Here is a 15,212-nt window from a genome sequence, read left to right as displayed (position 1 = left end):
TCAAGCATAATTTCAGTTATTATAGCTAACTTTATGATATATTTCAAACCTGGCATGGACTATCTCCTTTCTTTTTCCTTTTTGAAAAAATATTTTGGCATTAAAAAATCCATTTTCTCTTCCAGATGAATTAAACATTTATAGTTAAACTATTCCCTTATTATTTTGTTTGATATTTCATCCAATTTATAAATTAATTTGGAGAAATTAATGTCTTTACTAGATCAAATCTTTCTGCTTAGATAGAATGATGAATTTTAATACATTAAACAAATTTTTATACCCTTCAGTAGTTTTGCATTTCTACCAAATACATATAGATGAGGCATATTTCTTGCCAAGTTTAATCATATATATATATGTATACATACATCTATATATCTATGTATAGATATATAGATTTTTTTCAAGAAATATACTGTAATTTTTTTGTAGATTTGTGATAATTTGAAACAACTTCAGAGTCTAGAAATATTGAAAAATTAATAAAAAGGTAAGTCATGAATGCATAACATATATGTGATGCTAGTCTATTTTATCACCATAAAATATACAAAAAATCTATATAAAAAGCTTATCAAAACCAACGCGCGCACACACACACACACAGACACACACACACAGACACGTAGAGACTGCACATGGCTTCACTGACAGTCAAGAGAAAGCAGCCTTAAGTCACAACTACATAAAATTAACTGTAGTAGGGGGCACCTGGGTGGCTTAGTCGGTTAAGCGTCCGACTTTCGCTTGGGCCATGATCTCGCGGTTCGTGGGTTCGAGACCCGCGTCGGGCTCAATGTTGACTGCCAGCTCAGAGCCTGGAGCCTGTTTCAGAGTCTGTGTCTCCCTCTCTCTGACCCTCCCCTGCTCACGCTGTGTGTGTGTCTCTCTCTCCTAGAAATAAATAAATAAATAAATAAATATTTAAAAAAATTAACTGTAGTAGTACTGTACCAGTGTAATCACTTCATAGTCACCTTCTGCTGCTGTTGGGATGAGCTCATGTTGAGTACCTGCTTACATGACTTTTGAAGCTAATCACCTGTATGTAACCAATTGGTTTTTCTAGCAAATTGCATACTGCAGTACAAAGTGATCCTGTAGTTCTCACATATTTCTTATCATGTTTAGTGCAGTACCATAAACCCTGAATAAAACTATGGGATCCATATGAAGTGCCACTAGTGGTGCTGTTAGTGTTCCTAAGACTCAGAGAAGAATCAAGACATTCCAAGAAAATGATGAATTGTTTAATATGTGTGGTAGATTGAGGTCTGCAGCTGTAGTTTCCTGCCATTTAAAGATAAATGGATTCAGTGTAAGGACTATTGTGAAAAAAAAAAAAAAAAAGGGAAATTCTTGAAGCCATCACTGCAGCTATGCTAGCAGGCCAGCAGATACAAAAACCTTGCATTTTTTTCAAAATACCTTTGAATCTCATATTTAAAAATGTAGCTTTTATGTGGGTGCAGATTGCTAGAAGAAGGGCATAGCTATAGGCTCTAACATGATTCAAGAAAAAGTGAAGTCGGGGCACCTGGGTGGCTTAGTCGGTTAAGCAGCCAACTTCAGCTCAGGTGATGACCTCACGGTTCGTGGGTTTGAGCCCCGCATCAGGCTCTGTGCTGATAGCTAGCTCAGAGCCTGGAGCCTGCTTCAGATTCTGTGTCTCCCTCTCTCTTTGACTCTCCCCTCCTCATGCTGTCTCTCTCTCTCAGAAATAAATAGAAACATTAAAAAAAATAAAACAAAAAGAAAAAGTGAAGTCATATGACAACTTATGAAAGTGAAGAAGGTGAAAGCATTAAAGTTGGAGAATTTAATGCCCGCAAAAGATGGTTTGATCATCTTAGAAAGAGCTTTGGTCTAAAAAATCAAGATAACAGGAGAAGCAGCTCTGCCAACTAAAAGCAGATGAGTTCCCCGATGCCACTCAAAAAATCATTGAGGAGAAAAGATGAATACCTGAACAGGTTTTTAATGCAGATGAAAGGGTCCTATTCTGGAAAAAAAAAATGCCATAAAGGAGATTCACTAGTAAGGAAGAAAAGCAAGCACCAGGATTTAAGGCAGGAAAAGATGGGCCAAATCTACAGTTTTATGCAAATGCAGTTGGGTTAATGATCAGGACAGCCCTCATCTATAAAGCTGATAACCTCTGAGCCTTGAAGGGAAAAGAGCTATGTCAGCTTCCAGTCTTTGGTTGTACCAGAAAGCCTGAACAATGAGAGCAGTTTTTCTGAACTGGTTCTATCATTGTTTTTTTCCTGAAGGCAGGAAGTACCTTGCGTATGGAATTGCCTTTTGACGTTCTTTTGTTATTGGACAATGCCCCAGCCAACCAGCACCCCATGAGTTCAACACCAAATGCATTGCAGTGGTCTATTTGCCCCCAAACACAATGTTTCTAGTTTAGTCTCTAGATCAGAGGCTCCTAAGAACCTTTAATGGTCATTACACAGAGTAATATATGGAAGGGACTGTCAACAGTTTGGAAGAGAACAGAAATAGAGACAATATTATAAAAGGCTGGAAGGATTATACCACTGAAGATGCCATCATTGTTAAAGAAAAAGCCATGAAAGCCATCAAGGGAAAACTGTGTTCAGATATTGTACTCCATAGGATTTAAGACAGTCAATCAAGGAAATCATTAAAGAGATTGTGGATATGGCAAAAAAAAAAAAAAAAAAAAAAGATGGGGCATGATGAGTCTCAAGATATGGATCGTGGAGAAATTCAAGAACTAATAGACACCACACCAGAGGAATTAACAGATGAAGTGATGGAGATGAATGCTTTTGAGCCAGTGCCAGATGATGAGGAAGAAGATGTAGCAGACGCAGCGCCAGAAAACAAATCAATCTGGCAGAAGGTTCTGATTATTCAAGACTGTTTTTGAGTTTGATGACATGGACCCTTCTATGATATGAGAACTGAAAATAAAGCAAATGATGGAAGAAGGATTGGTACTGGGTAGAAACATTTTTAGAGCAATGAAAAAGTAAAAAGGTCATAGAGAAATGACCATGAATTTTGGTAAAGTTACACTGAGTGGGCCTGCCTCTCCCACCACCTTTTCCACCTTCTCCACCTCTTCCACCTCTGCTACCTCTGGAACAAGACCAACTCCTTCTCTTCTTCTTTCTCCTCAGTCTCCTCAACATGAAGACAAGGATGAATACCTATATGATGATCTATGTCTACTTCATGAATAGCAAATAATCATTATGCCATGCAGTTAAAAAAAAACATTTTTATTGTATGTCTTCATGTGAAAAATTTAATAACCATACCGCAAGAACTGAATATTTTTGTATCATCTTCATCATCTGCATCATCACCTATGTATTCATCTTGTACATGAATACATGTGCAAGTCTTGTATGGGAGCGAATAGTCTATCCTTACACAGGCTTAAGGCGAGTAATACATAATACAAAATTAATAAGGTGTTGGTTTTATAACTTTGCTTTCAAAGAATTACATTATATACAGTATATATCTCTCTCTTTCATTATTGGTAAAAACTGTTGATAAGCAGTTCCTATTATCACAGGTGTTTTTTAATGTAACAATGTTTCCAATACTGTATTATGAATATAGCTATAATAAGGTATGCCATACAAATTTTCATTTAATGTATACACTAGGCTGCCATAAGGCAATCATATTAATTATAGTAGGCTATCATAAACCAATCATATTGCTGCTTCTTTGTATTGTTGCATGAACTGTATTCCTGTAAGTAAATATGAATTTCTTTTTCACATCTTTTCATTTTTGATGTTATATTAGTAACACATATAACATCTACAGTGTTTTGTATCATAAGGCAATATTGATGTAGGTACTGACAGACAATTCATCTTTCAGAGGATATAAACTTATGATATTGATACTGCGTAGTACTGTAAATGTATTTTCTCTTACGATTTTATTAATAATATTTGCCTTTCTCTAGCTTACTTTATAGTAAGATTATACAATACATGTAATATATAAAATATGTGTTAACTATTTATGTTGATTAATGTTACGTGATTAACATTTTTGAGGAGTCAAAAGTTATACAGATTTTCACCTGCACAGATGGTTGGTGCCCCTAACTCTTGTGTTTGTCAAGAGTCAACTGTAATGATACAGAAGACTATAAATTGTATATTATTCAGTTAAAAATAGCTCATGAAAAATTTTGTATAGCAAAGCCATTATTTTAAAATATTCACAAAATTATGCATCTATAAATTATGGATTTATAAGTATACATAAATATTAACTACATGCATGGGTAAATGAGAGGAGAAATATACACCTAAAAGTTGACTATATTTATCAGTGGTTAGTGAGATTATAACAATTTCATTTCATTGTGCCCTTCTACTAGCCTGCTTTCATTTCAGAAGAAACAAGCTATAGAAATAATAAAAATGAGCACGTTAAAAGTGATTTGTTGATTAGTCTTTAAAGCCCAGCAGATTGACTTCATTCCACAGGGAATCTTAGTGGCATTGAGGGAGTTTCAATATTCTCTTCACAAACAGGTTTGAGGATGGGAAGAAATAAATATCTTTTCTTCCAAACTGCATTTTCAAAGAAAAATGACATGAGACAAACAGTTGTCTTTGACATTTTTGTTCTTGTATCTTTAGAGTTCTTCATGAAAATTTATATCTTATGACATCTCTGCATCTTCTTACAAGAAGTGGGTGAGAATACAGTGCTTTATTTTATTGTCATTATTCTTCCTATGAAAAGTAATAGAACATATCATTTTAGTAACAAGCATTTCTCATGAGCTGTCAAAATATCTGAACATTTTTTGAAATGATTTATCTATCAAATGGAATAGAAAAGAATCCTAACCGAATAGCTAAATAAAAATGATGTTCAACTCCTTTAACCCCTTGTGGATATAAAGCTATATATCTGTAAAATGAATATTTGAAGCCATAGTGCTTCACCACTATGCTACGCTATCTCTTAAGTAGCTAAAATGAGTTATAGTCTCATAGGCTGTGGACAGAAATGCACCTCAGAAATTCTAGTGCTCTACAGAAGATAACCTTAAAATGAAGGTCATACAGTGGCTTAGGCTAATCACTTAGTAATTTAGAGGTTGAATTGAGACTCAAGCTTTTAAAATTTATTTTGCCAGGATAATGATTTATAGAATCAATCTGTTTAATCATTTGTGTCTTTGAAAGTAAAATTCATTCTGACCTTTATTTTATTATGGAAACTTCAAAGAATCAGAAAGATTTTCCAATAGTTAAAAATTATAGTTAAGGGACGTTTCAAGTCTTTTAAAGACTTTTAAAGGGAGGCTATGCCTTCTGCTTCAGTGTGGCTCCTGGTTAGATAGTAGTTTTCTGGAAATATGCAGAAAAGAGTTCACCACATCTGCTGAGAGCCATACATCACTGCTATGTTCTTGGAAGAGTGTAAAATAAGGATAATCTTGTACTTGCAGTGATTTGACAGCAGTGTGCTTACTCGATGATTATTGTCAATGTGAACAGCCTCTCTGTTGGTGTTTCTTACTGTCTAAAATAAATCCCAAATTTTCTCTTTTCTTATTTCCAGTAAACATGAAGAATTGCTTTCCTCAAAATAGCCTCTCTTTCAGAGTGGAAAAACTCCGGGTGCCTTTTTATAGAAAATACCCAAATTCTTATATATATTTTTACTGTTCAAAGATTATTTTCATTAGAGTTGAAGTTTTCACAAATATTATTATTCTCTCTTTTGAATTACAAAGTGAAAGCCTTGAGATGTTTCAGGCTAGCACAGACTTGGGGAGGGAATCTTCAGCTACATGTATACAGAATTGATGTCTAGGTTATAGAGGTAAACATACGTGTTGGGATGACACCCATTTAGGTAGTCTTGTCATAAAAGCCTGGGAGCTGCAAATCCAAGATTGGTAAATATTCCCTTAAATGGTTATATACTTAATTAGCTGTTTATTGCAGGGTAGACCCTGCTTTAGATGCTAAGAAAGGGATTTGAATACAGAAAACATATTTTATGTTCAGACTTATGCATAATTTGTCATTCATGAAATGCTTTGTCATGATGAGGACTGAAGTTTTTTCTCTTGGGTCTCCACAAAATCTAGCCTTCTCACTATCTTTCCAGGCTTATGGAACTCATGGATACATTTTTAATTTGGGGCTCTTATCTGCTTTGACTGCTGTCTTTATGTTAATCATTACCTATTAATGTGGTTCATCTTTTTTTATTTGATTTGCCTTTTAAACAAAATTTATAATTTTTACTATTTAAATTGACTCCACCTTTTCAAAAACACTGGTGGTGCCATTTGTAATGTTTCTTTCCACCTTGACTTTGATAGTCCCACTTGTAATACCCAAAAGTACAGAAAAAGAAAAATCCTTCCAATCATTTTATAATTATGAGCCTCTGAAATATTAAAAACATTCTTGGTTAATCAGATGATAATTGTCTACATTGGCATGTTTAATGGGAACTCTTGGATCTACCCCAAATATGCAAATAAGCTGGCTAGTGTTTTTGTTTCTTCTCTCGTCTTGAAAGAGTGACTTTTTGGCATCTTCAGTGGTGTAGCACCAGAATTAGATGATCTATGTGTGACTGAGATAAGAATGATAGTGTTCTAATGTAGAAGGCACTAAATAAATATTTGTTGACTAAATGAATATGTTCACATCAGAAAAATTATTGGGAAAATTAAAGATTCTATTAGATATTTGGGTGGTTTTGAAGAATGCATAATTGAAAGGATCTGTTAGGAATTTGAGAAGATTTTGATGAATATACAATCAAATAACATAATGGTAATGGACACAGAACAGCTGAAATGGGATTTTAACTTACTGTCTTATTATTCTACATAGTAATATCTTAGAGAGAATGATAGATATCACCAATACCAAAGATAGAGTTCAGTTTTCATTCAATAGAAAAGACATAAAAGAGTTTCCAAGAAAAGGTGAAACTACATTTGAACCTGAACCAGTGCCTCTATCATACTTCAAGTAATACCATATATATTTAAAAAGTCTTTTGAATCAAGCCTTGACTTCTTGAAATTATTTGTTTTTATTATTAGTGTGTTTTAAAAAAGAGAAGCTCTAAGCTTTAGTATTTGTTGAGCAAGGGCCATCTGAAAAGGAGGAATATGACTTTGCCTTATATTAGTTTTCATGATCATTGATCAATTTTTTCCTTTACCTATTCTCTCATTGCAGAAATCAGCCTGAGTGGATATTATGGAGGCAAACAAGACACAGGTGATGGAGTTTGTTCTCACAGGACTGACAGATAGTCCAGGGATGCAGGTCCCCCTTTTCCTGATGTTCTTGGTCATCTACCTCACCACCATGGTGGGCAACCTGGGACTGATTTTCCTCATCTGGAAGGACCCTCATCTTCACACCCCCATGTACTTATTCCTTGGCAGTTTGGCCCTTGCAGATGCTTGTTCCTCCTCCTCTGTGACTCCAATGATGTTTTTTAATTTTTTATTTAATATTCATATGATATCCTTTTTTTATTGCATTTTCCATTTTTATTTTTTTGGTTCCAGTGCCACCACAGAGTGTTTCCTCTTGGTAGTGATGGCCTATGACCGCTATGTAGCCATATGCAACTCCTTGCTTTATCCAGTGGTGATGTCCAACCGACTCTGTACTTGGTTGATAAGTGCGTCTTATGCGATTGGTTTTCTGCATCCCATCGTTCATGTGGGATTACTGTTTAGATTAACCTTCTGCAGGTCCAATATAATACATCATTTCTACTGTGAAATTTTGTCACTGTATACAATTTCTTGCACTGACCCATCTCTTAATGCATTGGTGATTTTTATTTTTGCTGCTTTTATACAAGCTTTTACTTTTACGACCATCATAGTGTCTTATATCCGTGTCCTCTTTGCCATCCTGAAAAAGAAGTCTTAAAAGGGCAGGGGCAAAGCCTTCTCCACGTGCAGCGCCCACCTGCTCTCTGTTTCCTTGTTCTATGGCACTCTCTTCTTCATGTATGTGCGTCCCGGGTCTGGCCCAGATCAATATCAGGACTAAATGTATTCATTGTTCTACACAGTTATAATCCCCCTGCTAAACCCCTTTATTTATAGCCTAAGAAACAAGGAAGTTTTAGGTGCACTGAGAAAAGTTATAAAGAAATAGATATTTAGGAGGGCAACTTTCATTATTTCTTAGATTTTCCTCTGTTTAAATAAAGCATAAATGTGTCCCTATGTTTTGCATGTAGTGGGGGACTTAATATATAATCATGAAAGGAATCATTAAACACCTTATAGTAGATAGACTTGACTTTATCATAAGTTCTTGTGATCATCAAAATAATTAACGAACATGGTAAAGATAGGCTCCATTTATTTTGTGTTGTTGTTGTTTTTAATCCATCCTCAAGGATAAAAGTAAAACAGAAATCTCCAAATTACTATGTCTTTGTAATTTGAATGAGCTTTTGTGTTTCCAGATACATGCACTTTAAAACGTTTTGAACTTACATTCTTTTATTGGAAGAATTAGCCTCTGTTTAAATCCTCTGCTTAAACATGCCCTCCTAGGTAATTCTTAAGTAATTTTCAAGATTTTATAGATACTATCTTTGATAGATGTTTATAATGATGCAAGCACTATGTTCACCAAAGTAATACTGTTAGACTAAATCTGACACTAATTCCTCTTGAGGAGTTTAATATGAATATATCTAGAACATTTACAATTTTGAAAATTAACTTACATTTGCATTGCACTCATTGAAAGATACAAAAATCTAGCAATTAATTACTTAAAATAATCACTTTTCCTGCAATATAATGAATAGCTCTGAGTTCTTTAAAATATCTACTTTTTAATTTATTGAAAAATCTCACTGAGAACCTTGTTTCCATCACAAATATGTCAGTTGAATACTTTTTTCCCCTGGAATTGACAACTACCTGTAATAGCAAGTATGCTTGATCTTTTCCTAAGAAAAGTTACCTGTGTTTTTCATCTGGCCCTTCAACCTCTTTGGTCTCCTGACTTTATTACATATGGCCTTGTGAATGCCCTAGTGAAAAATAAGAAAATATATCCCTAAATACATGACACATCCCTCTAACTCCTAGTCTATTATTTCGATTTGAGGATAGAAACATTTCGTCAAGTTACTGAACGACAAAGCCGGAGGTGTAGCCCACTGCTTCAGCACAGTGTGTGTGGGGTTTGGGGCTCCATATCCTCTGACCCTGCTCCTCTCACTGCACCTGAGCTCTGCCTTCTGCTGTTTGGGCTCATTGGAACCACATTGCTCTGTATGGGTGCCAAGTATCTGTTAAGTTCCTGTCTCCACCTCTCCACAGTCAAGGCCAGTGGCAAAACTTTTTTTTTTTGTTTTTTTGTTTTAAGTACTGACTGTGTATCGTGGTTATCTGTCAGTGTATAGATGTTCTCTGTCATCTTTATTTTTTCTAACAGAGTTGTCACTAACGTGGGGTATAACCCAGCAGCAGATTGGTACATTCTTCCGTGTTTTTGACAGCACAGGTTGATATATAGCAGGACTGCCATCTTCACAGGCCCCCTGGAGAAACAGGCATAGGAACTTCCATAGTCCATGGGGATAATTTTTTTGTAAATATTAAACTATGTAATTTAAATATCCCATTTTATTGTGTTTGTTTTCATGGTGTTTAAAGTTGAAAAAAGCTAGTTCTTGACTTTTTAGAGATTTTTTAAGAGAAGGCTTTCTAAATATATTTATTTCCTTCTTTTCACCAGAGATATACCAGGTTTGGTGAACTCACCTCTTCTTGTTTTTTGTTTTTTCTATGATTAGAGGTCTTAAACTTGCCACTTTGTTACAAGGAAGACATGTCATTAAAAGGGACAAGCTCACCTTTCCTGGACCTGAGAGGTTAGAGGGAAAGAAAGATGATGGCAACATTGGAGGAAGAATCAGACCTGCAGGTTTTAATTCCTCCCTCTAGAGAGGGCTGGGATTTGGAAGGCAGGGGGCAAATTGATAGTATGAGGGAGTGTGTTTTCACTGCATTGAATCGCCAGCACCTGAAAATTCCTGCGGTATCTGAGACTGGCTGGAAGATCCACTCCTGAAAAGTTATGTTAGAGGATGGGCTAGGGCATGTAGATACAGAGTGTAATAGAGACCCTCAGTAAGTTGGGAAAGGCAGACAGCTTTTCAGAAGAGATCAGAATCACAAGTTCCAACAGTCCTTGAGTTTAGCTGTTGGCAAAGCTGAAAAAATGAACAGACTGTAAGAGTGTGAGGATATTAGTAGGACAGAAGGTATTAGGGACCTTCCTTCCACTCCCAATATGTCACATGCTACCTCCCACCCCCATATTTTTATATACCATCTCAGAGACAAAGATGAAAAAAGATGTAAATTAATTTGTTTTCTGCCATGTAGTTGTGGGTATTCTATACCTATTCCATGGATTGTTCAACAAATCATTGGCTAGAATTATAGACCTCAGTTGTCTCCAGGTTGAGGACATGACGTCATGATAGAAAGAATGGGAGATAGCAAGTCAAGGGCCAAGCAATTAAATCTCCTTCTTGGACTCTGAATGTTTGAGTGTTACTTTTTCATGAGAACAGCCCAATTCCAACAGTGTTAACTAAGTTCACAGTGGTAGCCTGGGACATATTTGTGAAGATCAGATGTAGAAGGACATGACCAGAGTCTCTAGCCAAGTCTAAAAGAGAACCTCAAATTTGTCAGGCAGAGCCAAGGCCAGTGTGAGAAATCCTATGAAATTAGTAAGTGAAGTCATACTAATCTTCCAAAAATCAGCTCATCTAGCAACTATTTCCACTCAAGTCAGACATAGATGGGGCTACAACTTGGAAGTGGGAATGAACATGTGGGAGAAAAGAATTCTCAGAGAAATAGGGGTTGGGGTGAAATTCTACACTTTCTGATACCTTATCAGAGATAACTGACTAATCTCCAGATATTTCTGACCTACACTATATTTAGACCTACTCAACGGTAGCCTTGCTGACCATGTAGCTGAGGTCCCTGGAATAGAGAAAGGCTAAATACAGTGGGAGGGGCAGCTTCCTAACAGGAGGAAAGACTTCCATCCAATATCTAGTTTTACTTAGCCAAACTTTGACAGTCTATAACAGTCAGAAAATCAGATTATGGACAGAGGTCTTCTCGAAAGTGGGTAGATCCCTCAAAAAGAGTAAGTTTTCAGACTGGAGTAAAGTTTACAAAGAAGAGAATGTAATGGGTTGGGAAAACAGAATGGAATATTTATTTTGGGTAAAACATTTCGTAAAAGAGCAAGCTGGTTCATTTATATCAACACTATCATGTTGATAAATACTCTGGATACCTTTTCAAAGTTCATGTGCTCCATAGGATGGCAGATAAATTCTATAAAAATTGTATATTGGCAGTAATTATAACATGTGGCAAAATAATATATTTTTAAAATTCTTGGTTCCTAGACAAAGAATGGCTATAGATAGATTTGATAGAGAGACCAGATTACCAACTAGAGATCCTAGCTTTTTCTTGGAATATAGATTATATGGGAATTGGGTTTGGCCCCCTTGGGAAAATGCTAAAAGTATTGTCTATGTGGGAAGGAGGGTAAAACAGGTAAATGATAATTAAAAACTGTAGTTTCTGCAAGAAACTGTTAGGGGATCACCAAATCCATTTTCTTTCATCATATAAAACACAGCCTCCATTTTCAGTTGACTATAGTATTACGTTTGAGTTTAGGTTTGCAAGTGATGTGTATCACTTACATTTCTGGTTCATGAGCGCCTCACATTTGGAATCTCCTGTGCTTTCCTCTTCTAGCTTTATCTAAATGAAAACACAAACCCTGAAATAAGTCATGTGTGGAAGATGTCTGAGTGAAAAGTAGGAAAGAGTATGGGACTCTGAATCATCAAATGGAATAGAATATTTAAGTCAGTTAGGAACATGTGCTTCATACTTATCATAAAGAGGAACTAAACTTCTATTATGTCAATCCACTAAAATATTGGCTATTATTTGTAAGTGCAATTAGTGTTACTGTAAATAATATATACATGCAATACCAAAAAAACCCTCTTTAACTGTATACAGTTAGTTATTGGGTCCACCCCTTAGTGTAGGGACATGGATAGTTAGGCTTAACAATTTTAGTTGTTATTCTATGTGGAATGAGTTATTTATACACTTCAAGTGGGGAAAGTGTGTGTAATGGATGATAGTGAAACAGTGTATGTTTTATAAAAATCAGTCTGGTGTCAGTGTAGGAGATGGACCGGAAGCCAGTGTTAGCAGATGAAGATAGTGTAGTTAAGAGGTTATTTAATAAGCCCAGGCAAGAGATGAATGCATCATGGATTTTAGGATTAACTGTACAAATAGAAATAGTTGGTTTTAAGACATCCCTAGTACATAAAATCTAGAGCAATGGTAAAAAAAATGGAATTGAGGGAGAGGTTAGTTTCACAAATATGTATATGGTTTGCACAAATACTTGTTTGGTGACCCTACTCCCTGAGACAGGGAACATTGGAAGAACAGTGGAATAGAGAAAGATCTTAATTTCAGATCTGGACATGTTAATTCTAATGTACTTTCGGATTTCCAAGTGGACAAGTAGGAAATTGGGTAGTGGGATCATTAAAAGAAATAAGAGGAAGGAAAACAAGTTTATTCAAACTTCATTCAGTGACATTTTATAAACGTGCCCCTATGGTGAAGCATAAAGACACAATGTGTAGCTTTAATTGTTATAACTAGTTGTGTATAGGTGATTTGGTGATTAGCTCACAAGGCCCAGTAGAACAATTTTGACTTCATTCTACTGGGAATCTTTTAGAAACATTAAGGGAATGTCAGATTTTTTTTTTTTTTTTTTAAGGATAGATTTGCAGATAGAAGGAAGAAATGCTATCTTTCTCCAGTTTGGAGTTTCCAAGGAAAATCAATATATAAATAACACTGGTTCATTTCTGTACCTTTTATGTTACTTCACATAGGTTCTTCTACTTCAAGAAAACCAGGACATTTCCCATTTCCCATGATTTACAGGAAGTAGGTGAGAGTGCAGAGATTTTCAGAATTTTCTTTAATATAGTTTTTCTTAATTTGTCTGTATGATAATAAACATCTAAGGAAGAAATAAAAATCCTACATAGGCATCTTGTCTTTTTAAATCAGAAATGAAAATCTAGACAGACAGAAGTAAATGTCTGTCTGAACATGTATATTTCAGTTAGAATTTTTACACTGTAGATAACACATGGGGGGGAAGTTTTTAAATAATAAACTTTGATTAATAGAAAAATGAAAAAGAAACTCAACAATAGTGATAAAAATTCAGAGTTCATTTCATCATGTGAAGTTTTCTTAACTGAGACATAAGCTATACAGTTCAAATCTAACTTATTTGTAATTTTTTTCATAATGAGAAATTCTGGCTTAAGGTTTGTGTATAATAAAAATTCTTTAATTTCATGAAATCATGACAATATGGGCTAAAGTCACTGGCAGTAACCTCAAAAGTCTCCTTGTATGGCTCATCACATAACTCTTGAGACAAAATTCACAGAGATTACTAATTCTTGGCCAAATTACACACTGTAGGAACTAAAACTAGGAATAACAAACATTTGGTTATTTGAGGTTATAAAGAAAATTGGGCCAACTTATGCAGGGTAAAAATATCTTCAGTTCTTAATTTTCAATTAATATTTTTGCCTATGTTTTACATAACGGGGCTCCTTGTGGGCATATATTCAAAAGTGAAAATTATTAAACTCATGGATTCTTCATTTTTAGTGAAGATAGAATAATACCTCACAATCTTCTCTTATATCGATCATTGAATCTTTGAAAAAGAGCCTTTAGTACTACAGTAGACACACTTAGTTTTTCTAACATATTCTCAGGGTAAACAAATTTTATGTTCCATCAGTACTGGGAAATATGACTATAAAATTATTAAAATGTTTTTTATACTGGAAAATAACATAATATGTATACCTGAATGTATTTTTTTTCTTTTTATGGTAACCTAAAAGGGTCTGTATTCACTGGAAAACTTTTTAAAGTTCTTTGAGAGACTATAAATCATGAAAAAAATCAAGTCATTACTTCATGCAGACAGTAAATGTTATATTCACAATACTGACTAAACAGTAAGTATGCAGAAATAAATTTAATAAAAAAATTACTAAAATTGCAAACCTCTAAAAAACTCTGTTGCTCTATTTGAATCCCTTCTTATACAATTACAGACAACTTTGGAATATAAAAAAAATCATATCTTCACTGATGGTCAAAGGTTGGCTTCCACTGACAGTGTCCAAAAGAAAATGCTAAATTTCCCTGAAGTCTATTTCTGTACAGAAATTTTGAGATGATTAGATCCTAATTTTACAATGGAATTTTCAGTGCCAAAACATCTCCTTGAAAAAGAAAACAATAGGATTTCATCATTCTTGTTTCTTTTCTCCATTATTAACATGCTGGAGACTATTCTTTCACACATCTTTTTTATGTATGTACATAGGTGTATATAGATATATGCACAAATAAATCAAATACATAATTTTATGTTAAAGAGATCATAATATCTATGTTGCTGTTCTCACAGAACTCTTTTCATTTGTTTCTTTATTTATTTTTAGAGAGAGAGTGAGTGGTGCTGATTGAGAGTCCCAAGCAGACTCTGCACTGTCAGCTCAGAGCCTGACGTGGGACTCAAATCCACAAACCATGAGATTATGATCTGAGCTGAAATCAAGAGTTGCACCACCTGAGTGAGCCACCCAGGCACCCCGGAACTCTTATTTTGACTTCTCTCTTCCCCTCTCTTGTACTTCCCTTTCTACCTCTACTCTTATTCCAGAAAACCCAGTGCTATAAACTTAATTCCTATTATCCATATATAGTTCTTAAAACCTCTGTTAGATTGAAAAGGATCTGTATTAAATTTACTTGTTACTTAGGTGAATTATGAATTATCATTTTTATTATGGAAAGTTTTGGATGTATATAAAAGCAGACAAAGGTAAAAATAAACAAAATTGCTAATGAAATGAGAAGATCTCTTAGAAATATATTATTTACACAAAATGCACACTGTTTTTATAAGTCTCTTGTGACTGTTTCCACACTTACTTCTTTTATTTTACTGACTGGCCAGGTCATTTATTCT

The 15,212-nt window shown here is 34.8% G+C and overlaps 1 pseudogene; it reads left to right on the top strand.

The window, feature by feature from the left end:
• Positions 1-7,256: 7,256 nt before the first annotated feature.
• LOC120223768 lies at positions 7,257-8,180 on the top strand (annotated as a pseudogene).
• Positions 8,181-15,212: the final 7,032 nt, after the last annotated feature.

This window comes from Hyaena hyaena, unplaced genomic scaffold, assembly GCF_003009895.1.
Source record: "Hyaena hyaena isolate Hyena2069 unplaced genomic scaffold, ASM300989v1 scaffold_1040, whole genome shotgun sequence".
Taxonomy (NCBI): domain Eukaryota; kingdom Metazoa; phylum Chordata; class Mammalia; order Carnivora; family Hyaenidae; genus Hyaena; species Hyaena hyaena.
This window is presented reverse-complemented; position numbering and strand designations above follow the sequence as displayed.